General features: G+C 45.5%; 5 non-coding genes across 5 annotated transcripts; 2 read left to right on the forward strand and 3 right to left on the reverse strand.

The window, feature by feature from the left end:
- The first annotated feature begins 9,476 nt into the window (after positions 1 to 9,476).
- TRNAE-CUC (transfer RNA glutamic acid (anticodon CUC)) lies at positions 9,477 to 9,548 on the forward strand. The gene has a single exon. It is a non-coding gene; the product is annotated as a tRNA-Glu (tRNA).
- A 113-nt stretch (positions 9,549 to 9,661) lies between these two features.
- TRNAE-CUC (transfer RNA glutamic acid (anticodon CUC)) lies at positions 9,662 to 9,733 on the forward strand. The gene has a single exon. It is a non-coding gene; the product is annotated as a tRNA-Glu (tRNA).
- Positions 9,734 to 10,801: 1,068 nt separating this feature from the next.
- TRNAE-CUC (transfer RNA glutamic acid (anticodon CUC)) lies at positions 10,802 to 10,874 on the reverse strand. Its single transcript has one exon. It is a non-coding gene; the product is annotated as a tRNA-Glu (tRNA).
- Positions 10,875 to 10,987: 113 nt separating this feature from the next.
- Positions 10,988 to 11,059, reverse strand: TRNAE-CUC (transfer RNA glutamic acid (anticodon CUC)). The gene has a single exon. It is a non-coding gene; the product is annotated as a tRNA-Glu (tRNA).
- Positions 11,060 to 26,532: 15,473 nt separating this feature from the next.
- Positions 26,533 to 26,604, reverse strand: TRNAE-CUC (transfer RNA glutamic acid (anticodon CUC)). Its single transcript has one exon. It is a non-coding gene; the product is annotated as a tRNA-Glu (tRNA).
- Positions 26,605 to 27,059: the final 455 nt, after the last annotated feature.

Raw genomic sequence — 27,059 nt, forward strand, 5'->3', positions numbered from 1 at the left:
AAAGACAAGGGCACCACTGCTTCCTCGCCGGACTAACCACCCGCCAAAACGACTCCCGCTAGGCGGCCTCTCATTCGGCCACGGCCAAATATTTTGACAGAACACAAGACGGTGGAAACGCCGCCTTCGCCACCTTAAGGACTGTACTGGGACAAGGCATTCAGCAGGCAATTGCAGTTGTAAGGTAAGCGCCATGCCCCTCGGTTTTTCGTAGCCTTACAATGGTGCAAATAGAAATTTCAATCCGTGTGGCCACTTTAAATATGCGTGGCCTGGCCTCACGGAGAAAACAATGTCAACTTAATCGACTAGTAAGTGACCTCGACCTTGACATACAGCCAGTCCAAGAGACCAAAGTCCATGGCGACGACGAAACTGGGAGCATGGTGCGCTAATTCTTGCCGCGGTATTCTGCTATAGTTAGCCATGCTTTAGGGACTTCTTCCGGGTCGTGTTGTTCGTCAGCAGAGTCTGGGTGCTAAAATAGATGCCTCAACGTCATGTCCGTCTGGTCGGCTCATTGTTTGTGATCTTTTGTTTTCGGGTTTAGAATGGCGTGTAATGTGCTTGAACGCACCGAATGTCACTGACGAAAGACGCATATTTTTCGAACATATAAAGCAGTATACCGAATGTAATAGGCTCCTTATCATTATTGGCGATTTCAACTGCATCCTTTCAGCCAAAGACAAAACTAGCGAACGACATTACAGGGATGCAAGTACCGCTGTCTTAAGCGATACAGTAAGAGAACATGGTTTGGAGGATGTGGCTGAATTTCTAGGAGGTGGCCAGACTATGCAGTACACCCACTGTCAGGCAGCCAGCCACGCCCGACTAGATAGGGCGTACGTGAGTGTTGAATTGGTACCGCTTTGCAAGGCAAACCGTGTTAACGCCGTTTCATTTAGCGACCACTGCTTGGTTAGCTTTGTAGTAGCTAGCACGAAAGAAGCGGAAAGGGCCTTCGAGTGGCAACTATGGAAATTTAATTCGAATCTGCTGAGTGATGAAAAATTTATGGAGGAAGTAATGACGGAAGTTGAAATGAAAGTTCACAGTAAAAAGACGTTTAGAGAAAAATGGGAGAACTTCAAGCAGGTCGTTAAATTGAAGGCTTTGAAGCGCTCGAGCGCTATAAGCAGAGAAAAAGGCGCAGAAGAAAAGCACATGCGCAGAAACGTGGACAAATTGCACCTCGAAGAATGTAGAATGCCCGGCATGTTTCTTGAAGATAATCGCGCATTGAAATGTAAAATTGAGCGGTTCGATGTCGAAAGATACCGCGGTGCTATAGTTCGGGCAAGAGCCGAGCGACTGATAATGGCAGAAGCACCGTCGAAAAGAGCGTTGGGCTCAGAAAAGTGGCATGCGCGACGTAATCAGATAACAGAAATCGAACACGAGGGTGAAGTGAGCGATGTCGCAGATGTTATCGAGCGTGCTTTCTTTTTGCACTTCAATGGTTTATTCGCCACCAGCTCAGTTGATGTCGATCGTTTCAAAAAAGATTTTTTACCGCTGATGCCAAAGCTTGACAATAATACAAAAGAAATATTGGAGGAACCCATTTCGGAAGAGGAAGTTAAGAGTGCTGTTGAAAATATGCATCCCGGGAAATCGCCTGGCCCTGATGGTCTGACTTCCGCCTGTTATAAGTGTTTCAAGTTAGAAATAACCCCATTCTTAGCCGACGTTTATAGTGAGGCATTCGAGCTGAAAATATTACCCCCGTCTTTTTCATCATCTCACACTGTTCTTACACCAAAATCTGAAGACCCCGTTGCACTGCGCAGAGTAAATTCTTACCAACCAATCTGCCTCACTAATGGAGATTACAAGATATTCATGAAAATCCTAGCTAAAAAGTTGCAAACAGTCATTACGGAGCTGGTGGGGCCACATCAGACGTGCGGCATTAAAGGTCGAACTATCCTCACTAATATACACGCAGCCCGGAGCATCCTCGAATGTTGCGACGCTATTGGTGCGCGAGTCGCAATGCTGCAAATCGACCTCGAGAAAGCTTTTTACAGGGTGCCTCATGAAATTCTGCTGTGCATCCCAGATTATGTGAATTTAGGGAAAATAATCAAAGAGGGGGTTGCCATGGCGTACCGAGACTGCTCAACGCGGTTAACCGCTAACAAGGTGGTGGGGAAGCGCATCCTAGTCAAGCGTTCGGTCCGTCAGGGTTGTCCTCTCTCACCACAATTGTTTTGTTTGTACATAGAGTCCTTTTGTTTGAGTGTCATAGACAATGGCTGTGTCAGCCTCGTGCAGACAAAAACTGCACGAGGCTGAAGTCCGGCAGTTGGCTTATGCGGACGATATTGCCATTTTTTGCGCGGACTCTGACAGCACTGCAGATGCTGTCAAATGCATTACTAACTTGTGTGCTGCAAGTGGCAGCGCTGTAAACTTGGAGAAATGCCTTGGCTTTTGGCACGGTGACTGGGCAGAAACCCCAGACAGTTTCGCCAGCATAATGTTTGTTACGACACCGGTGAAATACTTGGGACCCTCCTCGAATGCTACAAAGACAGCGATTCGTACTGGAGGAGCCAAGTGGATAAACTGCGGGAAAGAGTGAACAAGTGGAATGGCTGGAGTTGGTCTATGTTTTCTAAAGCCACAATTTGCAACATATTCTTAGTGAGTAAAATTTGGTATATCTTACAAGTCTTACATTGTTCAAGGGTAAACATCCAAAATTTCCGTGTGTTCGCTGTCTTCGTGTGAGAATCGTCTTGGGAAAGATCGAGTCGGATCAATTTATTTTTTCGAGTGCGAAATTGAGGACTTGGCTTGTCGCATTTGTTTTTTTCAGACAGGTAGTCAATCGATTTTGTTTCTTTAGAGACGTCGACAACCCATTCCTTCGCACTGTCTGTCAACTTCGCCTGGGGCAACACTTGCTTAACATGGTTGTATCAACTTGCAGCGTACCTGGTGGCGTTTATGGCTTTCTCCGCGAAGTTGTACTTTCTTGTAGGTTTCTGTCAGTGCGGTTTTCACTTGAATACTTGAGTCAAGTCCGACGTAAGAAGTTGTACAAGGACCTATGTGATGTGTTTTTACCAGTGCCTTTGTATCGGTCCCTTTACAATGTATGCTGTGGCCACACTGTACTAAAGCGCGTCAATGCGATGAAAATATCACAAGGTGCTAAGAATTTATTTTTAGATTACATACCGGTACGCTGACCGTCAAAACCTGAATGGCTGCAAAGGGGTTTTACGTCCTTGGGGCACGCATTGCATAAAATGCAAAAAGGAGGAGACAATTTAGCATGTATTCATTAACTGCTGGGATGCTGTCTTTCTTTGGGACGTGCTCCAGCGCACGATCAAAAAAGATTTCCCCATTGATGCACATGGCATCCGCTTTTTGCAAATTCAAAGTGACGACGGTACCCCATATGATATGATAATGCTTATGGCTCTTCATAGCATTTGGAAATCCAGGATGGAAGCCATGCACTTTGATGCAGATGCACGAGGGCCCACCCAGTACTTCAAAGAATATATAAGAAATTTTGTGGATGAACAAAAGTGTCAGGAATTCACCCCAGAGTGGTTGCCGTGCGTCGAATTACTATCGACGAAAAAAAATTTAACAGATACGTGGCCACATCATTTGAGCCACGGTTTTTATAATGTTTGGGATTGTGTTGTGTAATTATCTGTTAATGTGTGTATTGTTTACGTGAGCCGAAGACAGGCAATAAAGAAAAAAAGGAAGAGGAAGAAGAAGCCGCACCGATCGGCTGCGTTCCAAAATGCTCTCTGCTAATAACAGCGTATCGGCCAACGGCCAAGGATCATCGACTCCTTTTCATGATGAAGACTCAAGCTATAAAGTGGTCCTGCCACGTCTTCCAACCGGTAACGATGTTTTGAATTCCGTTTTCTTTCATGCCGACTTGAGTTGTAGGCCGTACCGTGCCCCAGACTTCCGTGACGCGCGGCTTAAAGTGGTGAGCACAGCGAACATTATTGGAGTTGGCCAGTATCAAATGAGCCACGAATGGATGGTTACGTGTGCAAACAGCATGACGAAACAGAAACTCGTCACTTGTGGTGAGCTCCGTGTAAAAGAGATGAAGTGCATGGTGCTAGATCTGGAGACCAAGAATATTAGGCTGAAAGTACTTTGGCTTCCGCCTCATCTTGAATCGCGTCGTGTTGAAGAGGCGTTCCAAGCTTACGGCGTTGTGAATTCCGTTGAAAGAGAGGCATGGAGATGTGCAGGAATGGAACAATGGATGACAACAAATAGAGACGTTGCCTTGGAGCTCAAGGACACAATCACTGTGAGCTCAATACCACACCTTATGTCAATCTATGGCCACCAATGCCTCGTACTTATTCCCGGTAGGCCTCCATTGTGTCTTCGGTGCAAGCGAGTGGAGCATGTACGACGACAGTGCAAAACACGTAAGTGCTTGCAATGCCAGCGTTTTGGTCACTCGTTGGATGCCTGCGTATCGACTAATGCCAACAAACTCCATTCTGGCTAAGGCACAGAAGACCAACGTCTCGATCATCTTATGGATGTCGCTAAGGTAGTTGATGCGACACGAGAAGCAGCGGGAGGAGCAGAAGGTGCCTTAAAGGAAGCGCAACACTCGTCCATGGATACCCTTGTCACGCAAAATAACACCGCTAACGACGCCAGTGAAAGCATAACTTAATGCAATGCTGCTGACGAACACCACTTGGAAGGCCTTAAGGACAAGCCTCCTGACAATGAGGAACAAGAAGGAATGTATTGCAGTCAGACAAGGAAGCGTCAGGCACCGGTCACAGATGAAGCAACAACGAGTGCGCCAGACACGACAGAGCAAGTGTCTTCGTGTGGTCCACGTGTCACCTTCTTTGGGGACCGAGAGACGCGCCGCCTACGCCAGCGTCCTGAGGAAAGTGCTCCTAAAAAGTGCAAAGTAGGTGAAGCCACAGGTGCACACCTGTGGCTAAATGTGACCTACAAAAGTAGTAAGACATCAAAATGGCTACAGCGCAAACGTTTCCCATGTGTGTAGCGACACTCAACGTACGTGGCTTGAGGAATGTAAGGCGTCAGTGGCAGTTGCGCCACGTGCTTGAGCAGTACGACATTGACGTACTTGCAGTGCAAGAGACTAAAATTTCCGCTGCTCCTGACGCCGATCTTGCACTGGAAGTTTTCCGTGATTAAAATTTATACATCAGCCCAGGACATGGTGCATCCGCTGGATGCTTTTTATTAATTAGAAAGCACTTGAATCATATTTTGACGTCAATACAAGTTGATGGGGAAGGACGCCTCATTTATTGCGACTTATCTTTTCATTCCCATAATTGGAGGTTTATCTGTGTCTATACTCCCTCCAAAGGGAATGAACGGAATTCTTTTTTCCTTTCTTTAACTTCGCTACTGAACACTGACAGCACTTTGGTAGTTTTTGGAGACTTTAATTGGGTTTGTGACGCTAGAGATCATTCATATATAACAAATCGTTATGTTGCAAGTACAGCCTTATTGCAGAAACTATTGAATGACCACAATTTAATAGATGTGGGAGCGCATGCACCTTCCTTGGTGAGGTTCATGCACTTTCAAGGCATCTCTCATGCTCGGCTTGACTGTGTATATGTATCTCTAAGCTTATGGTCTCACATTCATATTTATGCTGTAAAGCCCATATTTTTTACAGACCATTGCTTGGTCACTGTTTCTTGGGGTCCTGAAAATTTTCGTAAAACCCCTCTAAACTGGGACATATGGAAGCTTGATGTACAGTTGTTGCGCGAAGATTGTTTTGTTAAAATAGTAAAAAAAACGGTACAAGAGGTAACGCAGTGTCGACAGCTACCAATTTTCGCTCAATGGGAAAGGTTCAAAGAAAGAGTCAAGTATCAGGCAATTAGTATTTCATGTGAAATAGCGCAAAGAAAAAAAGCTGAAAAGCGCTATCTTTATGAATTACTTCATAAGCTCCATACTTTTGAAAGTCAACAGCCGGGATTGTACGGGGACGAGATAAATGTGATTCGAGCACAGATACGAAAACATGATACAGATTTATACAGAGGAGCTAAGATTCGTTCCCGTGTTACCCATTTCACTGAAGAGGAACCCACTAAAAAATCCCTCGGGGATGAAAAGAGATATGCACTTTCTAAAGAGATACTGCAAATTGAGTCGCGGGGTTCCCTTTGCACAGAGACATGTGAAATAAGAGCTGCATTTGAAGATTATTACAAATGTTTGTTCACCGCGGCTGAGCTTCAGGAGAATTTTGAGGAAGAAGCTAACCACTTCATTGCCCTTGTGCCTCAGTTACAAGATGATGATAGACTCCCTGTAGAGGGGCCAATAACCAGAGAGGAAATTAGATTTGCAATAACAACGTTGCATAAAAACAAAACTCCTGGCCCAGATGGCCTTAGTGGCGAATTTTACATAGCTTTTCAGGAACTTCTGATACCTTTCCTTGAGCAACTTTTTAAAGAGGCTTATGACCGTGGTGAACTTCCTCCTTCTTTCTATCAGAGCCATACAACATTAATCCCAAAAAGTGCTGATCCTAACGCATTAAAGGGAGTTAACGAATACAGGCCTATATTGTTATGTAACGTTGACTACAAAATATTTGTTAATTGTTGACAAATCGGCTACAGACAGTGATGACTAAATGTGTAGGTGACCACCAAACATGTGGAATTCATGGTCGCTCTATACAGACAAACATTTATATTGCACGTTCAGTTCTTGAGTGTATAGATGGTAGCATGAACCAAGTAGTCTTCCTTCAAATAAACCTTGCAAAAGCATTTGATAAGGTACAGCATGCTTTTTTGTTCCGGCTCCTAAGACACCTGCAGTTGGGTGATGTACTATACAATGGTATCTCACTCTGTTATATGAAGTGGACAACTAGGCTAATTGTAAATCGCACACTTTCCAATATAATAGAGTTAAATTCTTCTGTACGTCAGGAATGTCCGCTGTCACCTTTGCTTTTTGCAATTTATCTGGAACCATTATGTTTAGCTGTGCTTCTAAAGTCCAGCATAAGAGGCTACCGATATGATGCTGAGGAAGTTAAAGTTCTAGCGTATGCTGATAAATTCATTCAGGCAACCGGAAGGATACGCTGCTAGTGGTACTGCCATACATATCCAATTCTTTCTTCCCCTTCCTCATTCTTGTTAATTTGTTTTATATATTCTGGTTTATCGTATTCTTCTGCAATTTTTTCACGTTTTTTCAAAGGAACATTATTATTGTTTCTATCTAATATCTCTTTTTTTAGCAAGCGTTATAAAAAATGATCTCTCAAGAGGTACAGTGTGGCCAATCCCCCATATGGGTATGAGCCAAAATCTCCTAGGAGACAAGACAAGACAAGATGACATGGCCTTCTTTTGCGCTGATAAACCCAGCGTTCAAGAAGCAGTCAACACTACTTTACGTTTCTGTGAAGTCGCTGGCGCCAGGATAAATTTTGATAAAAGTAGTGAATTCTGGCTAGGCATGTCGGCTACAACTCCTTCGGTCTTCGCAAATATTTATTGGAATGCGACTCCTATGAAATACCTTGGTCTGCCTCTCGATAACTATCGTAACAGCGGCCCACACTGGACCGCTGCGATAACTACGATCCACCGAAAGGTGGCAACATGGCAAAGACGGGAGCTTTCCATTTTTTTCAGAGCGAAAGCGTGCTTTATACTCCTTGTATCGAAGCTTATTTATATTCTGCAGGTGTTGCATTGCCCTTGATACACATTCAAGCCTTACATGGGATATTTGCCTGCTTTATTTGGAGCTATTCTTGGGAACCCATGAGAAGAGACAAGCTTTTTCTTCCACTCGAAAAGGGTGGCCTCGGCCTTGTGCATTTGTTCGTGTGACAGTTGGTGTTGCGATTTTTCTACCTCAAGGATGTGTGCCACCCATTTCTATTAGCGGTTCTTCGTAACCGTCTATGTTACCACCTTCCTTTTATTCATGTCACAACAAGCGTTGCTAAGGAATTGCCGTTGCGAGAATTCCTAAAAGAAATTGTTGATACTGTCAGTTTTTTGAAAGCCAGGTTTACCTTAGAGTATTTGTATACTATTGGCAGAACAAATTTAACCGCTGCACTTGTGAATAATCTTTTCCCCGAATATGTTTATCGAAAGCCATATTCGCTTCTGTCTGGTCACGATGTATTATTTCGTGTACGTAGAATGTGTATATCTCCTTCAGCGAAAAAATTTTTATTTAAACAGCACACTTCCACGCTGCCAGTGAAAACGTGGCTGAATGAAAAATCAATATACGTACCCTGGACATTGAATTGTAGACTCTGCAACCAACCTGAGACTATAGAGCATTACTTTATTCATTGTCGTGATGCTTTTCATTTTTGGGACATTCTAAAAAGAACGTTAAGAAAATAACTTCCAATCACAGCCCATGGTATTAGGTTCCTTCCGTTCAAAAAGAGTCTGACTGATAGTACTCCTTACGACTTGTTTATGTTGTTGAGACTTTATTCATTATGGAAAAGTCGCATGATCGATAGACACGCCGAGCCACCACAGTTGACGAGATCTGTCTTCCGAGAAGCAGCTGCTCAAGTGCGCAGTGTTGTTGAGACTTTTCACACCGTTCCGGAGTGGCTTCCCGTTCTTGACGCTTGTGTGTGTTTGCCTGACTTCTGATGAAGTATGTTCTGTGTACTTTACTGGTGATAATGTCATTCAATAAACAAAAAAAGGCATGGTATAGTGGCTAGGATACCTGACTCTCACCCAGGAGGCCCGTATTCGATTCCCGGTGTCGGAAGTATTTTTTTCTCTGCTATCTTCAAGTCTCCCATTTGCGCACGCTATATAACTTCAATACTTTTACCTTGTTGGCCGAATGGCTAATTGATCGCTCCGTCCATCTCCGTTCTCCGGCATGGTCTCGTGGCTAGGATACCTGGTTCTCACAAAGGAGGCCCGGGTTCGATTCCCGGTGTCGGAAGTATTTTCTTTTATCTGCTGTCATCAAGTCTCCAATTTGCACACGGTATATAACTTCAATACTTTTACCCTGATGGCCGAATCGCTAAGCGATCGCTCCGTTCCTCTCTGTTCACCGGCATTGTCTAGTGGCTAGGATACCTGGCTCTCACTCAGCAGGCCCGGGTGCGATTCCCGGCGTCGGAAGTATTTTCGTTTATCTGCTATCATCAAGTCTCCGATTCGCGCACGCTATTAAACTTCAATACTTTTACCTTGTTGGCCGTATGACTAAGCGATCGCTCCGCCCCTCTCCGTCCTCGGCGTGGTCTAGTGGCTAGGATACCTGGCTCTCACCCAGGAGGCCCGGGTGCAATTCCTGGTGTCAGAAGTATTTTTTATCAGCTATCATCAAGTCTCCAATTTGCGCACGCTGTAACTTCAATACTTTTACCCTGTTGGCCGAAAGTCTAAGGGATCGCTCCGCCCCTCTCCGGCATGGTCTAGTGGCTAGGATACCTGGCTCTCACCCATGAGGCCCGGGTGCGATTCCTGGTGTCGGAAGTATTTTCTTTTATCTGCTGTCATCAAGTCTCTAATTTGCGCACGCTATATAACTTCAATACTTTTACCCTGTTGGCCGAATGGCTAAGCGATCGCTCCATCCCTCCCCGTTCTCCGGCATGGTCTAGTGGCAAGGATACTTGGCTCTCACCTAGGAGGCCCTGGTTCGATTCCCGGTGTCGGAAGTATTTTCTTTTATCTGTTGTCTTCAAGCCTCCAATTTGCGCACGCTTTGTAACTTCAATACTTTTACCCTGTTGGCCGAATGGCTAAGCGATCGCTCCGTCCCTCTCCGTTCTCTGGATTGGTCTAGTGACTAGGATACCTGGCTCTCAGCCAGGAGGCCCGGGTTCGATTCCCAGTGTCGGAAGGATTTTTTTCTTGTATCTGCTATCATCAAGTCTCCTATTTGCGCACGCTTTGTAACTTCAAGTTACATAGCGTGCGCAAATTACATTGAAGTTACATAGCGTGCGCAAATTGGAGACTTCATGATAGCAGATACAAGAAAATACATCCGACGCCGGGAATCGCACCCGGGCCTTCAGGGTGAGAGCCAGGTATCCTAGCCACTGGACCATGCCGGAGAACAGAGAGGGACAGAGGGATCGCATAGCGATTCGGCCAACAGGATCAAAAGTATTGAAGTTACATAGCGTGCGCAAATTGGAGACTTGATGATAGCAGATAAAAGAAAATACTTCCGACACCGGGAATCGCACGCGGGCCTCCTAGGTGAAAGCCTGGTTTCCTAGATACTAGACCATGCCGGAGAACGGAGAGGGACGGAGCGATCGCTTAGCCATTCGGCCAACAGGGTAAAACTATAAGTTACATAGCGTGCGCAAATCGGAGACTTGATGGCAGCAGATTAAAGAAAATACTTCTGACCCCGGGAATCGTACCCGGGCCTCCTCGGTGAAAGCCAGGTATCCTAGACACTAGACCATTGCGGAGAACGGAGAGGGACGGAGCGATCGCTTAGCCAATCGGCCAACAGGGTAAAACTATTGAATTTACATACCATGCGAAAATTGGAGGCTTGATGACAGCAGATAAAAAAAAATACTTCCGACACCGGGAACCAAACCCGGACCTCCCGGGTGAGAGCCCGGTATCCTAGCTACTAGACCATGCCGGAGAACGGAGAGGGACGGAGCGATCGCTTAGCCATTCGGACAACAGGGTAAAACTATTGAAGTTACATAGCGTGCGCAAATTGGTGACTTTATGGCAGCAGATAAAAGAAAATACTCCTGACACCGGGAATCGAACCCGGGCCTCCTGGGTGAGAGCCAGGTATCCTAGCCACTAGACCACGCCGGAGAACGGAGAGGGACGGAGCGATCGCTTAGCCATTCGGCCAACAGGGTAAAAGTATTGAAGTTATATAGCGTGCGCAAATTGGAGACTTGAGGATAGCAGATAAAAGAAAGTACTTCCGACACCGGGAATCGAACCCGGGCCTCCTGGGTGAGAGGCAGGTATCCTAGCCACTAGACCATGCCGAAGAACGGAGAGAGACGGAGCGATCGCTTAGCCATTCGGCCAACAGGGTAAAAGAAGTTATATAGCGGGCGCGAACAGAAGACTTGAAGATAGCAGATAAAAAGAATACTTCCGACACCGGGAATCAAACCCGGGTCTCCTGGGTGAGAGCCAGATATCCTAGCCAGCAGACCACGCCGGTTTTTTTTTTCTTTATTGCCTGTTTTTCTTTACAGGTGTTCACACAGAAACATGAATAATGAAATATACTTGGACCATTATTTGATCCGAAGTGCTCACATTAAAATTTTTTCAGGTTGCACAATTCCTCTAACATTGTTAGCCAGCTGGGAGGTTCTTCTTTTTGTTTACACACCTCAGTGATATACCGCATATTTGCAATGAAGTTCTCCCGGACAGGACGTATGTTCTGGTCAAGATGTCTGTAAGCCATTGTGGTCTGCAGATGCTGTGAAGGTTAATTAACATAACCATGTCGTATGGTATGCCGTCGTCCTCATCCACACAGAGAAAACGAATGCCATGGCTTGTAATGGGGATATCTTTTTTCGATGTTCTTTGAAGAATGTCCCAATGAAAGACAGCGTCCCAGCAATGAATAAACACATGGTCTATTGTCTCAGGTGTTTTACAAAGTAAACAATGGGTTGTCCATGGTACATCGATTCCCTTGTCCGCTAGCCACTGCTTTACGGGAAGAGTCGCGGAATACAATTTAAAAAAGAAAGTTCTCGCCCCTGCTTTTACTTTCATCCTTTTGACCCTTTTCAAAACGTCCTGTCCGGGTCCTCCATTGAACATAGATCTGTACAAAGGTGTTGGGAACACGACATCACGGAGATCCCTGTACAGATTTTTTCGCTTGACAGTGGCAAGATATTCCAGCGAAAAGCGCACTTTCAAAAACTCAAAAGACTGTATAACTTCCCTCAAAAAACCAGACACATATCGGCACATATCACTGTTTGTAGACACAACAAAATCTGGGATGCGTGATAACAGCCTCACTTTTATCACTCTTTGCAGAAATTTGTTTCTTTGATCGTGAAGGAAAATAAACCGAGAGACAACTTGTCTAATAAATAAATGACATAAACGAAGTCCGCCATTGCTAATGGACTGGAATAAATTAGACCGGCTTGTACGTTCCCACGGCGATTTCCACAGAAACACCGAGAAAATCCTGTGAAGCTTCAGTACATTGACGCGTGAGATACAGATAACTTGCATGACATACCAGATTTTCGATATCAAAACCATGTTGCATACAGTCGCACGTGCGAATATAGACAGATTCCGACCACCCCAAGCACTTGTCTTTTTCTAGGGATTTCTGCTTCACCTTTCCAGTAATCCGCGTGTTCGCGATAGCTGTCCAAGAGTACACCGAGGTATTTTAGGGGTTTGCTTTCCCATTTTACGTTAAGGCATACCTCGGGCCTCACATCCCAATTGCCATACCAAAAGGCAGTTGTTTTATGCCAGTTAATTACACTGCCCGTCATATCACAAAATTTATTTGCCATGTAAACGACTTCACATATACTTTGTCTATCTTGGCAGAGTACTGCAACATCGTCAGCATATGCGAGTAATTTTATCTCCGTGTTCTGTAACCGAAAGCCTTGCACACTTGAGTTTTCAATGATTGATAAGCAAAAGGGTTCTAGGCAGATGGCGAATAACAATGCTGAGGCCGGGCATCCCTGTCTGATAGAACTTAGTATTTCAATTTCTTCACTGAGCTGCTTATTGACTATCAACTGCGTTACACACTGTGAATATGCCATCTTCAAACCATCAAAAATTACGTCACCAACTCCCACATGCTTCAACACAATGAACAATACTTCATGGGAGACACGGTCAAAAGCTTTCTGTAGATCTACCTGCATGATTGCTATTCGTTCTTCAAAGGCGTCACAAATCTCTAGTACACTTCCTAATATATGTATGTTTGTTGTGATGCTGCGACCTTTTATGCCGCATGTCTGGTGTGTCCCTACAATTTTTTTCGATGATGTTCTGAATTCTCCTGGCTGAAACCTTCATGAATATTTTATAATCAGTGTTCAAAAGACTGATAGGTCGATATGATGTTACAGATTGAAGTTTGCTGCTATCATCTGTCTTCGGAATCAAGGCAGTATGCCCCTGCGTGTAAGAGCGTGGCAGTTTTTCCTTTTTGTATGCTTCTACGATAACTTCGTATAGCAGTACTGCCACGTCTTCTTTATAAACTTTATAAAACTCCGCCCTGATTCCATCTGGGCCGGGCGTCTTGCCTGTACTTAGGTCATCAATAGCTTTTTTTATTTCCTGTACGCTGATAGGAGCCCCTAATTTTTCTCGTGTATCGGCGTCAAGCTTGGGCATCGTATCAAGAAAGACATCACTAATACCCGTGGCCATCGGTACTCGTTTTCCGAGCAGATTGCGATAATGGTCCACCAACGCCTCGATTATCTGATCTTTTTCATTCGTCAGTCTGTCATTGCGTAATATTTCTCGGATTTCATTTCTTTGTGCGTATTTTTTTTCGTCACTTAAAGCTCGTTTTGTGGGTGTCTCACCTATCCAAAGTTTTTCACTTCTAGCTTTTATTATAGCACCTTTATACTTCTCTTTATCTAAAATCTCCAGTTTGTTTTTAGTATCTGTTATTTCATTAATAAAGGAGCCGGGTTTCACAGTTTCTTCCTGCAAGATCGCTTGTAATTGCCTTCGCAGGTTCCTTTCCGCCTGTTTCTTCTCGAGTTTATTTTTTGTAGATCATTCTATTGCATTCATTTTAACCTCTTGTTTGAAAAATTCCCACTTTGTTTCACAGTCATCTTTTTGATTACCGTAGAGTTTTGGAAGGGCTTCGGTTACATCTTTACCATAAGAGTCATCATTCAAGATTTGACTGTTTTGTTTCCACAAGTGCCACTTGAATTTCGAAGTCCTCTCTTTAGCGCCAAGTGTGAAACTAACCATACAGTGGTCGCTGAAACACACTGGTGTAACAACATATTCATCACAGCACATAATAAGGTCTAGTGATATGTACGCTATTTCTAAACGTGCGTGGCTTAGGCCCTGAAAGTGCGTAAACTGAACACTGCAATTAGACATACATAAACCAACATCTTCCAGGCCATTTTCTGCAATCATCTCATTTAAGAACACTGCGCTTTTATCAAATGACTGGGCCAGCTTGGCACGGTTCTCCTTTGTACAAACACAGTTAAAATCACCAAAAAAACTACATATTTGTCACATTCCAGTAAGTTACTTATTTCTTCAAAGAAAACTTTCCTTTCGCTGTCTCGGTTCGGAGCATAAACGCCTATGACCCGCCATTCGAAATTCAAGAAAGAAAAATCACACACTACGAAGCGTCCTTTATCGCTGCTTGCTACACTTCTTTCAACAACGCCTATCGATCATCGTAAGAAGAGCGCACACCCTCCTCATAAGCCATCAGCATGGGATACACAGATGTTATACATTGAGCGAAAAGGTAACGTCATATGATGGGTATCTTTCTCTGTCGCTATCTTAGCTTCCTGCACAGCAATCACATCCAAGTCATGCTCCGAAAACAGCCTACTCAACTGGTACTGCCGCCTTCTTGAAGCTAATCCGCGTACATTTATTCTGGCAAAACGCATTGCTCTTTTAAGTTTCAGGGTCATTTTTTTAAATACAAGTAGCTGCTCACCATACCGTCTTAGCCGAACTCCGCCTATTTAGTAGTCCGGTGCACCTTCTTTGTAGAAGGCGACACATGTGTTGTCAAGAGGCCAGTTTTCCCGCCCTCTTTTCCCCTTCTGTTATATTATGTTTGACCGCCAGTCCTTGCCTCCGAAGGAGAGCTACTTTCGGTGGCGGTTCTTGATTGCTCATGTCACTTGATTCTGTTGAGGCTGTCTCATGGTCGCTTCCCTCCCGTACCTGGTTCCTCGGCGTCGTGCCACTCCATGGCACCACCCTCGGCAAGTTCCTTGACAGTTTAAGTAGACGTTTCACTCTCATCTGTTGCAGTGGTTGCGTCGTTTAAAACATCAGTCTCCTTTGCGCTCGTCAATGATTCTGCGGCCGCTTGCATACACGCAGGTTCACTTGTTTGTCCTGCTTCTTTCACATCCATCACGCCTCCTGTACTGAATGTTTTCTCCGCAGAAGTCACCTGTGATTTCGCCGATGCATCCGCGATAGGTTGCACTCCCCCCCTGTCAGTTGACCTTGGCGCTTCTTTCTGCAATCGCGTCATGCCTGCTGCACTAGGTGTTTTTCCTTCACAAGCCGCTTTCGATTTCACCGATTCTTCTGCTTCGGCCTCGTCCATAGTGAGCTCGGATTTATCCATGCTCCCGGTGTACAGTGCAGCAGCTGCATGCGTCTTCGTGCAGTTCCCAGGGTCGTGTCCAAAACGCTTGCAAGTGTCACACTGCGGGGCTCGACAGTCCCCCCCTAATGTGGCTAATCTGCTGGCAGTGCAAACACCGCGGTGCTCTTCCGGTTGCCACAATAAGTGCAAGCTCTCCTCCAACTCGTAACTGGTGAGGTATATCGTCCAGCGTAACGTTAGCCTTTAGCCGTAGCGTCACGGTTCTCGTCATGGTATTCTGGTGTAGCCGTCAATTCGCCACTTATCCATTCCTACGTCAAGCACCGTCCCGTAGGGGGTCAGTGCATTTCGTACGTCCTCTTCTCGTACGTGGTGGAGCAACCAATGCAGCTTCAGGCGGACGTCGCGGTGGCTTGGGTCAATTATTATGCACTTAAGGCCTTTCACAGTCAATAGCGGATCGGTTAAAAGTTTCTTTACACCTTCAGTGCTTCTACACATCACTTCCCACACGTGGCTCATTTGATAAGAGCCAAGCGCAAGAACCTCGGTGGGCTGAACACGTCGAAAAAGTGGCTTGTGAGTCTTCCGCATAAGGTCTTCCTTTTACATCCGCATGGAGAAAAACAGTGTTCTGAACCACATACCCAGTCGGCAGAGGGGGCAAAATAACAGCATAATCCTGGGGCATTTCAATCCTAGAACCGCGGCTAAGTTGAGCCGCCGAGGCCGCTCCAACGGAGCACATGATAAACACGTCCGCACGCTTTCGCAACCGGAAGCGGAATCCACTAGACCACGCCGGAGAACGGAGAGGGACGGAGCGATCGCTTAGCCATTCGGCCAACAAGGTAAAAGTATTGAAGTTACAAAGCGTGCGCAAATCGGAGACTCTATGATAGCAGATAAAAGAAAATACTTCCCACACCGGGAATCGCCCCCGGGCCTCCTGTGTGAGAGCCAGGTATCTTAGCCACTAGACCATGCAGGAGAACAGAGGGGGAAAGAGCGATCGCTTAGCCATTCGGCCGAAAGGTTAAAACTACTGAAGTTACATAGCGTGCGCAAATTGAAGACTTCATGATAGCAGATACAAAAAAATACTTCCGACACTGGGAATCGAATCCGGGCCTCCTGGGTGAGAGCCAGGTATTCTAGCTACTAGACCATGCCGCTTTTTTTTCTTTATTGCCTGTCTTCGGCTCTCGTAAACAATACACATTAACAGATAATTACACAACACAATCCAACACATAGTAAAAACCGTGGCTCAAATGATGTGGCCACGCATCTGTTAAAATGTTTTTATCGTCGATAGTAATTCGACGCGCGGTAACCACTCTGGGGTGAATTCCTGCAACTTTTTGTTCATCCACGAAATTTCTTATATATTCTTTTAAGTACTGGGCGGGTGCTCGTGCATCTACATCAAAGTGCATGGCTGCCATCCTTGATTTCCAAATGCTATGAAGAGCCATAACCAATATCATATCATATGGGGCACCGTCGTCACTTTGAATTTGCAAATAGCGGATGCCATGTGCATCAATGGGGAAATCTTTTTTGATCGTGCGCTGGAGCACGTCCCAAAGAAAGACAGCATCCTAGCAGTCAAGGAATACATGCTCAATTGTCTCCTCCTTTCTGCATATTATGCAATGCGTCCCCAAGGAACGTAAAACCCCTTTGCAGCCATCCAGGTTTCGACGGTCAGCGTACCGGTATGTAATCTAAAAAGAAGTTCTTAGCACCTGGCGATATTTTCATCGCCTTGACGCGCTTTAGTACAGTGTGGCCATGGCATACATTGTAAAGGGACCGATACAAAGGCACTGGTAAAAACACATCACGTAGGTACTTGTACAACTTTCTACGTCGGACTTGACTCAAGTATTCAAGTGAAAACCACACTGACAGAAACCTACAAGACAGTACAACTTCGCGGAGAAAGCCATAAACGCCACCAGGTACGCTGCAGGTTGATACAACCATGTTAGGCAAGTGTTGCCCCAGGCGACGTTGACAGACAGTGCGAAGGAATGGGTTGTCGACGTCTCTGAAGAAACAAAATCGATTGACTACCTGTCTGAAAAACAAATGCGACAAGCCCAGTCCTCCATTTCACACTCGAAGGAATAAATTGCTCCGACTCAATCTTTCCCAAGACGATTCCCACACAAAGACAGCGAACACACGGTGGAATTTTCGGATGTTTACCCTTGAACAACGTAGGACTTGTAAGATATACCAAATTTTACTCTCTAAGAATATGTTGCAAATTGTGGCTTTAGAAAACATAGACCAATTCTAGCCACTCCACTTGTTCACTCTTTCCCGCAGGTTATCCACTTGGCTCATCCAGTACGAATCACTGTCTTTGTAGCATTCGAGGGGGGCACCCAAGTATTTCACCGGTGTCGTAACAAACCTTATGCTGGCAAAACTGTCCGGGGTATCTGCCCAGTCACCGTGATAAAATCCAAGGCATTTTTTCCAGTTTACAGCGCTGCTACTTGCAGCACAGAAGTTAGTAACGCATTTGACAGCATCTGCTATGCTGTAAGAGTCCGCGCAAAAAATGGCAATATCGTCCGCATAAGCCAACAGCCGGACTTCAACCTCGTACAGCTTAAACCCATGGACACAGTCATTCCCTATGACACTCAAACAAAAGGACTCTATGTACAAACAAAACAATAGTGGTGAGAGAGGACAACCCTGAAGGACCAAACGCTTGACTGGAATGCGCTTCCCCGCTACCTTGTTAACGATTAGCCGCGTTGAGCAGTCACAGTATGCCAAGGCGACCCCCTCTTTGATTATTTTCCCTAAATTCACATAATCTAGGATGCACAGCAGAATTTCATGAGGCACCCGGTCAAAAGGCTTCTCGAGGTCGATTTGCAGCATTGCGACTCGTGCACCAATAGGGTCGCAACATTCGAGGATGCTCCGGGCTGCGTGTATATTAGTGTGGATAGTTCGATTTTTAATGCCGCATGTCTGATGCGGCACCACGAGCACCGTAATGACTGTTTGCAACCTTTTAGCTAGGATTTTCATGAATATCTTGTAATCTCCATTAGTGAGGCAGATTGGGCGGTAAGAATTTTTTTATTTTTATGTATTTATTTACATATACTGCCAATCCCAATAGGGATTATTGCAGGAAGGGCACATACATTGTGAAAAGGCAAGATTATACAGAAGGTACTCACTGAAATATTATAATAACGAGTGAGACAAAGCCGGCAGAAATGCAATTGATGACTACATCTGTACCACTAAAATAGATTCAGTAGCGTAGGACATCAATTCCAACTAGTACTGAAAAAAGAAAAGTGAGCACTTCAAACAGTGGACAAGAAGAAAACAGGGTTCGTCAGTTCTGAAGACAATAAATAACATTCGAGCAGAGATGACAAAGTTTCCAATGATTGACTGTTTGTTATACTGATTGGCAAGTTATTCTACTCGTGAATTGCTAGTGGAAAAAAAGAATATTTCAGACAGTCCGTCCGGCACTGATATTCATTCAGTGTCTGAGAATGCTTTTGTCGTGTTGGCCTTGTTTCTTTAAATGACATGTACTTTGAACTGTGAATGTTTAGCTCTTGGTGAACTAGCTGATATAGGAATTTCTGACGTGCTAGTTTAGCGCGGTTTTTTATTGTTAAGAGACCTGCTTTTTTTTAAAACTTCTGTGGGTGAGTCAGTTATTCAGTAATTGTTATAGACAAATCTTATCGCTTTTCGTTGTATTCGTTCTAAGGCATTTAGGAGATTGTTTTTAAAGGGAAACCACGCGACGTTTGCGTATTCTAAGACAGGTCTGACGAATGCTTTGTAGGCTAGAAGTTTCGTTTCAGGTGGCGCGGAAGCGAGACTTCTACGAAGGAAAAACAGCCGTTCTAATGCAGCTGATGTGACATGACTAACGTGGATATCCCATCTAAAATCTTGCGTTGAAGTTAAACCTAGATATTTGTGTTCAGTCACTACCGGAAGTGGAGAGTTATTTATAACGTAAACAAATTCAGATACTTGCATTTTTCTTGTTATCCTCAAGAGAGCAGATTTTTTAACATTCAGGGTCATTTGCCAAAGAGCACACCACTTAGATATGAACTGCGAGGCATTGTTCAGTTTTACATGATCTTCTGGGGTATCCCGGCTGCGGCGGCTGCATTTCCGATGGAGGCGGAAATGTTGTAGGCCCGTGTGCTCAGATTTGGGTGCACGTTAAAGAACCCCAGGTGGTCGAAATTTCCGGAGCCCTCCACTACGGCGTCTCTCATAATCATGAAGTGGTTTTGGGACGTTAAACCCCACATATCAATCAATCAATCTTCTGGGGCGTTTATTTCCTGGTAAAGTATACAATCATCAGCGAAAAGCCTCACAATAACACCAAGGCCAGCAGGTAAATCAATAATGAAGATCAAAAATAAAATGGGGGCCAAAACACTGCCCTGCGGTACACCTGACGTAACGTTGGCTATGGAAGAACTTTCGCGATTGACTTGCACATACTGTGTTCGGTTACTCAGATAATTGTCGATCCAGTCAGTAAGTGGGCCTGCGCCTATCGTTGCTTCTAATTTTTATAAGTTTTTTTGTGTGGCACCCGATCAAACGCCTTTGAGAAATCTAATAGAATTAAATCGGTTTGTTTTGTACAGTCTACATTGAGGGAGATGTGAATTAGTTCAACCAGTTGGGTAACTGTAGATAGTCTTTTGCGAAAACCATGTTGTTGTGGCGATAAGATGTGATTCTGGTCAAGGTACAACGTTAGATGTTTAAGAATAATGTGTTCCAGTAGTTTGCAAGTTGTGCTGGTTAGTGAGATGGGTCTGAAATTTAAAGGGTCAGCTTCGCTACCAGATTTATGAACAGCAGCAACTTTTGCGATTTTCCACTCTTGGGGGAGGAAACAGGTTGATAGGGACTTATTGAAAAGTATACACAAGTATTTGGCTACCCATTCAGCATATCGCCTAAGAAATTCATTTGGCAAGTTATCGGGACCGGCACCCTTCATAGTATCTAATTTTAACAACAAATTAAGCACTCCGGACGCTGTCACAAGTGGTTCAATATGTCGGGTGTTGCAAATGTCAACATCAGGCACATTTCCATCATCAATCGTGAAAACAGATTGGAAATAGTTATTTAGCGAGTTTGCTTTATCTTTGCTTTCTTCCGGGGCCGCGGGCCTAATACGGTTTTTGGGATTAAGGTAATTCCAGAACTTCTGGGGAGACGTTTTCAAAAATTTGGGTAGCGTACTTGTAAAATAGTTTGCTTTGGACATTTTTATTTGGGATTTCATCTTAGTAATTGCTTGACTCAACTTGTTCCGAATTAGTGGAGTAGGTTTTGCCTTCAAGGTTTTTCTGAGGCGCAATTTACGCTTGCAATGAATAAGTTCACGCGTTATCCAGGGATTATGTTTACGTGTTTTCTTTGTTTTAGATGGCACAAAGTTAAGAACGCAATAAGTTACGACTGATTTGAAGCTTGCCCATAGTATTTCCACATTTGTTTTTGAATCATTCGCAAGTAGTTTAAATGAAACAAGTTCATGGAAAAGATGATCAAGTATACTGGTGTCATCGGCATGGTTAAAGTCAAGATAGGCAGAAAAAAGAGTTGGACGGTCTAGGGATGTCAACTATAGAAACGGAGCCCTGAATAACTTCGTGGTCTGATATGCCCTCAAGAATTTCAACCTGTGCAGTATCTGCGGGGAAATGATCGCTTAAGAACACCAAGTCGAGTATATTAGAACAGCACCCTTGAATACGGGTAGGCTGTTTTACGATTTGGGACAGATTAAATGTCAACATAATGTCAATGAGCGCATCCGCGCATGCGCTGTTGTGTTGCATTGTTTGCCAGTTTATATCGGGTAAGTTGAAGTCGCCGAGCAAAATTAGCCTGGCTCCGAGAACATACCGATGCATATACGTGTGCAATGTCTGCAAGCTATCCTTGTCTGAAGATGGGCTGCGATAAACGCAGCCAACAAATACTGGGCGAGAAGTGAAGAGAAGCTTGCAAAATATTGCCTCGACTCCGATAACCTCAGGAAGTATTTCAAAGGAAATCTTTTTTTCAGTAAGATGGCCACACCTCCCCCGCGTGTCTGCCTATCTTTACGAATGATGACGTAGTTGGGGGGTGTTACCTCAAAATCCTTTATCTCATTTGTCAGCCATGTTTCTGTCAAAGCTACGAAGTCAGGTTCAATTCCAAGAGGTAAGGTATCAAGCGGTACTAATTTTGGAAGCATGCTGCGAGTGTTTATGGTAAGAAATGTTATTTCTTTCGTTAGCTGCGGCGTTGTGGCTCGCCTGATGCTTCCGCTTCGTCGTTTTTTTCATGGTTAATGGTGTGACGGCCAGCGCTTACGAGCACAGTATCATTTGTATCGTCATCCCATCGGTACAGATCTTCATTCACTTTTAACTTGTCATAAACCAGAAATACTTTGTCTCCGGCTTCTTTTTTGGTTTTTGCAATTTGCCAAAGCATTTTTCTGATGTATCTTACTCTATTTGAGAAGTCCTCTCCAACAGAGAAAGTGGTGCCCTTTAGTTTCGTGCAGTTTCTAAGAATGGTTACTTTGTCTCGGAATTCGGGGAGTTTCAGCATCACTGGTCTAGGTTTTTGAGCGTTTTGTTTTCCTATCCTGTGGATTCTTTCTATTGGAACGGGTTTGATCTTTAGTATGTTCTTAAGTATCTGCTCACTTATGGTTTGTTCGAGGGTTTCGGGGTGTTCGTCTGCCTCCTCCGGTACGCCATACACAAGTAAGTTTGACCTTCTATACCGGTTTTCTAAGTCATCTATTTTCATCTTCAAGTATTGAACGGTTTTTTGAAGGTTGGTTACTTGGGAGACACAGGACGTGATCTTGTTTTCCAGTAACGTTACTTGTTCAAGTTTTGCTTCAATAGATTTTAAACGTTCTTTTTTTATTTCTTTTATGTCATCTGCAATTACTTGAAGCTGTTTCATGATCTTGTTCATATCGGGGCCCGGGTTTGTTTCAATGTCGCCACTGAGCAACAGTAATTCCTTGATACAGGTACACATGTCACTTTATAGGGCACAAATCTGCCTAGGGCACGGCAGCACTATTAGGCATACGTAATTTGAACGAATACATTTGTCATAACGCCTGCTCACCTGCAGTAGATAAACAAACGGGTTGAGATGTTGCATCCTGGCAGTGCCGCCGTGCCCTATGGCTTGAGTCAAGGGGTGTTTAGTCTTTATACCTCTCCAGTCTGCCAGCAGCGCCGTTTTCACATTGTGGCGATCAGCGTCGGCGCATGAAGTTACCGAGGCAGGCCTGTTTCCAGGCAAATCGTCGAGCGTAGATTCCAAGTAAGCAATGCGCACATGATGCGCTTGATGGCTTGGAAGTGGTGCGCCGTCGTATCCAGATAGCCGAGCCGGTACATCGCCTCCTGCTTGTGCGAGCAGCAGGACGCCGAATATCTGCAGTAGATAAACAAACGGGTTGAGTGTTGCATCCTGGCAGTGCCGCCGTGCCCTATGCGCAGTGCAACGGGGTCTTCCGATTTTGGTATAAGAACAGTGTGAGATGATGAAAAGGCCGGGGGTAATATTTTCAGCTCGAATGCCTCATTATAAAGGTCGGCTAAGACTGGTGTTATTTCTACCTTGAAACACTTATAAAAGGCGGAAGTCAGACCATCAGGGCCAGGCGATTTCCCCGGATGCATACTTTCAATAGCATTGTTAACGTCCTCTTCCAAAATGGGTTCCTCCAATATTTCTTTTGTATAATTGTCAAGCTTTGGCATCAGCGGTAAAAAATCTTTTTTAAAGCGATCAACATCAACTGAGCTGGCGGCGAATACACCATTGAAGTGCTCAAAGAAAGCACGCTCGATAACATCTGCGACATCGCTGACTTCACCCTCGTGTTCAATTTCTGTTATCTGATTACGTCGCGCATGCCACTTTTCTAAGCCCAACGCCCTTTTTGACGGTGCTTATGTTATTATCAGTCGCTCGGCTCTTGCCCGAACCATAGCGACGCGGTATCTTTTGACAAAGAACCGCTCAATTTTACATTTCAATGCGCGAATATCTTCAAGAAACATGCCGGGCATTCTACATTCTTCGAGGAGCAATTTGTCCAGGTTTCTGCGCATGTACTTTTCTTCTGCTCCTTTTTCTCTGCTTATAGCGCTCGAGCGTTCCAAAGTCTTCAATTTAACGACCTTCTTGAAGTTCTCCCATTTTTCTCTAAACGTCTTTTATACTGCGAACTTTCATTTCTTCAACTTCCGTCATTACTTCCTCCACAAATGTTTCATCACTCAGCAGATCCGAATTCAATTTCCATAGTTGCCACTCGAAGGCCCTTTTCGTTTCTTTCGTGCTAGCTACTACAAAGCTAACCAAGTAGTAGTCACTAAATGAAACGGCGTTAACACGGTATGCCTTGCAAAACAGTACCGATTCCACACTCACGTACGTCCTATCTAGTCGGGCGTGGCTGGCCACCTGAAAGTGGGTGTACTGCATAGTCCGTCCACCACCGAGACATTCAGCCACATCCTCCAAACCATGTTCCCTTACTGTATCGCTTAAGACAGCGGTACTTGCATACCGGTAATGTCGTTCGCTAGTTTTGTCTTTGGCTGAAAGGACGCAGTTGAAATCGCCAATAATGATTAGGAGCCTATTACATTTGGTATACTGCTTTAGTTGTTCGAAAAATATGCGTCATTCGTCAGTGACAGTCGGTGCGTACAAGCATATTACGCGCCATTCCAATCCCGAAAACAAATGATCACAAACAATGAGCCGACCAGGCGGACATGACGTTGAGGCTTCAATTTTAGCACCCAGATTCTGTCTGGCGAACAACACGCAGCCGGAAGAAGTCCCTATGGCATGGCTAACTATAGCAGAATACCGAGGCAAGAATTGGCGCACCATGCCCCCAGTTTCATCGTAGCCATGGAATTTAATCTCTTGGACTGCCCGTATGTCAAGGTCGAGGTCACTTACCAGTCGATAAAGCTGACATTTTTTTTTTCTCCGTGACCAGGCGACGCATATTTAAAGTGGCCACACGCAGTAAATTTTCTATTTGCACCATTGTAAAGCTACGAAAACCCCAGGGGCGTGGCGCTTGCCTTACAACTGCAATTCACTGCCGAACGCCTTGTCCCAGTACAGTCCTTAAGGTGGCGAAGGCGGCGTTTCCGCCGTCTTGCGCTCCGACGAAATGTTTGACCGTGGCCGAATGAGAGGCCGCCGAGCGGGAGTCGTTTTGGCGGGTTCTTCGTCCGGCGAGGCAGTAGTGGTGCCCTTGTCTTTTTTCCCTTCGTCACGGGGACGCTTCCCCGTCACAGTGCCACTGCCGCTTTCAATCCCAGTCATCGGTTCCGCCTCAGAGAGGGTCTCGTCTGCTCAGCCAAGAAACGTGTCGCCAGTGCTGCTTGCATACACCTTTTCACTGCTTTCTCCTACGCCTTCGTATGGAAGCCCGGCGTCGGGCTTACCTGGTGCTTCACCCACGCCCTCTTCTTGGCAGCATGACGACCCATCTTCCACAGCAGAGTTTGGTTAACTCCTGCTGTTTCTTCTGAGTCTGCTTCGTCCATGAGGTGCTCCAGTGCGTCACTTTCCTGCACTGGTCCGGTCACACTGGAATATGTCTTCGCGCAGTCATCGTCTTCGTGGCCGAAGCGGCGACAACGACTGCAGCGGGGTACTCGGCAGTCACGACGTATGTGACCGGTACTCTTGCACCGTAGGCACAACGGTGCACGGCCCGGAACGACAACGAGAGTCAACTCTCCGGCAATCTTGAGCTTGTGCGGAATGTCATCCACCTTGACGTCGTACTGCAGCTTTAGTCCCACAGACCACGTCCTTGAGCCCTTTTCAGTAATGCCCGGTGCTCGCCACTTCTCCCGCTTCACTTCGAATACTTTCCCGTTGGGAGTCAAGGCAACACGCACGTCTTCATCGGTCACGCAGTGCAGCAACCAGTGAAGCTTCAAGCGAACCTCGTGGTTATTTGGGTCAATGAGCAAACATGGGCGATCCTTTACCTTCACATCGACGGCGGAGAGCAACATCCTAGCAGCCTCAGCACTCGTCAGTGTCACAGCCCCTACGTGGTTCATTTGATACGCCCCCAACGCCAAAACGTCATCGAGCGCACCAAGCTTAGCCAAAGTGTCCCGGTAATCTTCGACGCGGTGAGGCCGGGCTCTTGTATCACCATGCATGAAAACGGTGTTCACAGCGATACGTCCGGAAGGCAGATTGGGCAGAATCACCTGATAATCGTCGGCGCTAGGCGCGAAAACCCTGTTACCGCCGCCCGCTCGGGCCCCTGATACCACTCCGTCGGAGCCGAACATTCCGCGACCGTATCGCTCGAAAGCCGGAAGTGGAATTACTAGACCATGCTGAAAAACGGAGAGGGAAGAGCGATCGCTTAGCGATTCGGCCAACAGGGTAAAAGTATTGAAGTTACATACCATGCACAAATTGGAGACTTGATGATAGCAGATAAAAAAAATACTTCCGACACCGCGAATTGTACCCGGGCATCCTGGGTGAGAGCCAGGTATCCAAGCCACTAGACCATGCTGGAGAGGGGCGGAGCAATCGCTTAGTCATTCGGCCTTCAAGGTGAAAGTATTGAAGTTATATAGCGTGCGCAAATCGGAACCTTGATGATAGCAGATAAAAGAAAATACTTCCGACGCCGGGAATCGCAACCGGGCCTTCAGGGTGAGAGCCCGGTATCCTAGACACTAGACCATGCCGGAGAACGGAGAGGGACGGAGCGATCGCTTAGCCATTCGGCCAGCAGGGTAAAAGTATTGAAGTTACATAGCGTGCGCAAATTGGAGACTTGATGATAGCAGATAAAAGAAAATACTTCCGACACCGGGAATCGTACCCGGGCCTCCTGGGTGAGAGCCACGTATCCTAGACACTAGACCATGCCGGAGAACGGAGAGGGACGGAGCGATCACTTAGCCATTCGGCCAGCAGGGTAAAAGTATTGAAGTTACATACCGTGCGAAAATTGGAGCCTTGATGGCAGCAGATAAAAGAAAATACTTCCGACACCGGGAATCGAACCTGGGCCTCCTGGGTGAGAGCCAGGAATCCTAGCCACTAGCCCATGCCGGAGAACGGAGAGAGACGGAGCGATCGCTTAGCCATTCGGCCAACAGGGTAAAAGTATTTAAGTTATATAGCGTGCGCAAATTGGAGACTTTAGGATAGCAGATAAAAGAAAATACTTCCGACGCCAGGAATCGCACCCGGGCCTCCTGTGTGAGAGCCAGGTATCTTAGCCACTAGACCATGCAGGAGAACAGAGAGGGAAAGAGCGATCGCTTAGCCATTCGGCCGAAAGGTCATTACCCTGTTGGCCGAATGGCTAAACGATCGCTTTTTGCCTCTCTGTTCTCCTGCATGGTCTAGTGGCTAAGATACTTGGCTCTCACACAGAAGGCCCGGGTGCGATTCTCGGTGTGGGAAGTATCTTCTTTTATCTGCTATCATCAAGTCTCATTTGCGCACGCTATGTAACTTCAATACTTTTACCCTGTTGGCCGAATAGCTAAGGGATTGCTCCGTCC

The sequence above is a fragment of the Rhipicephalus microplus genome, chromosome 3 (genome assembly GCF_043290135.1).
Source record: "Rhipicephalus microplus isolate Deutch F79 chromosome 3, USDA_Rmic, whole genome shotgun sequence".
NCBI lineage: Eukaryota > Metazoa > Arthropoda > Arachnida > Ixodida > Ixodidae > Rhipicephalus > Rhipicephalus microplus.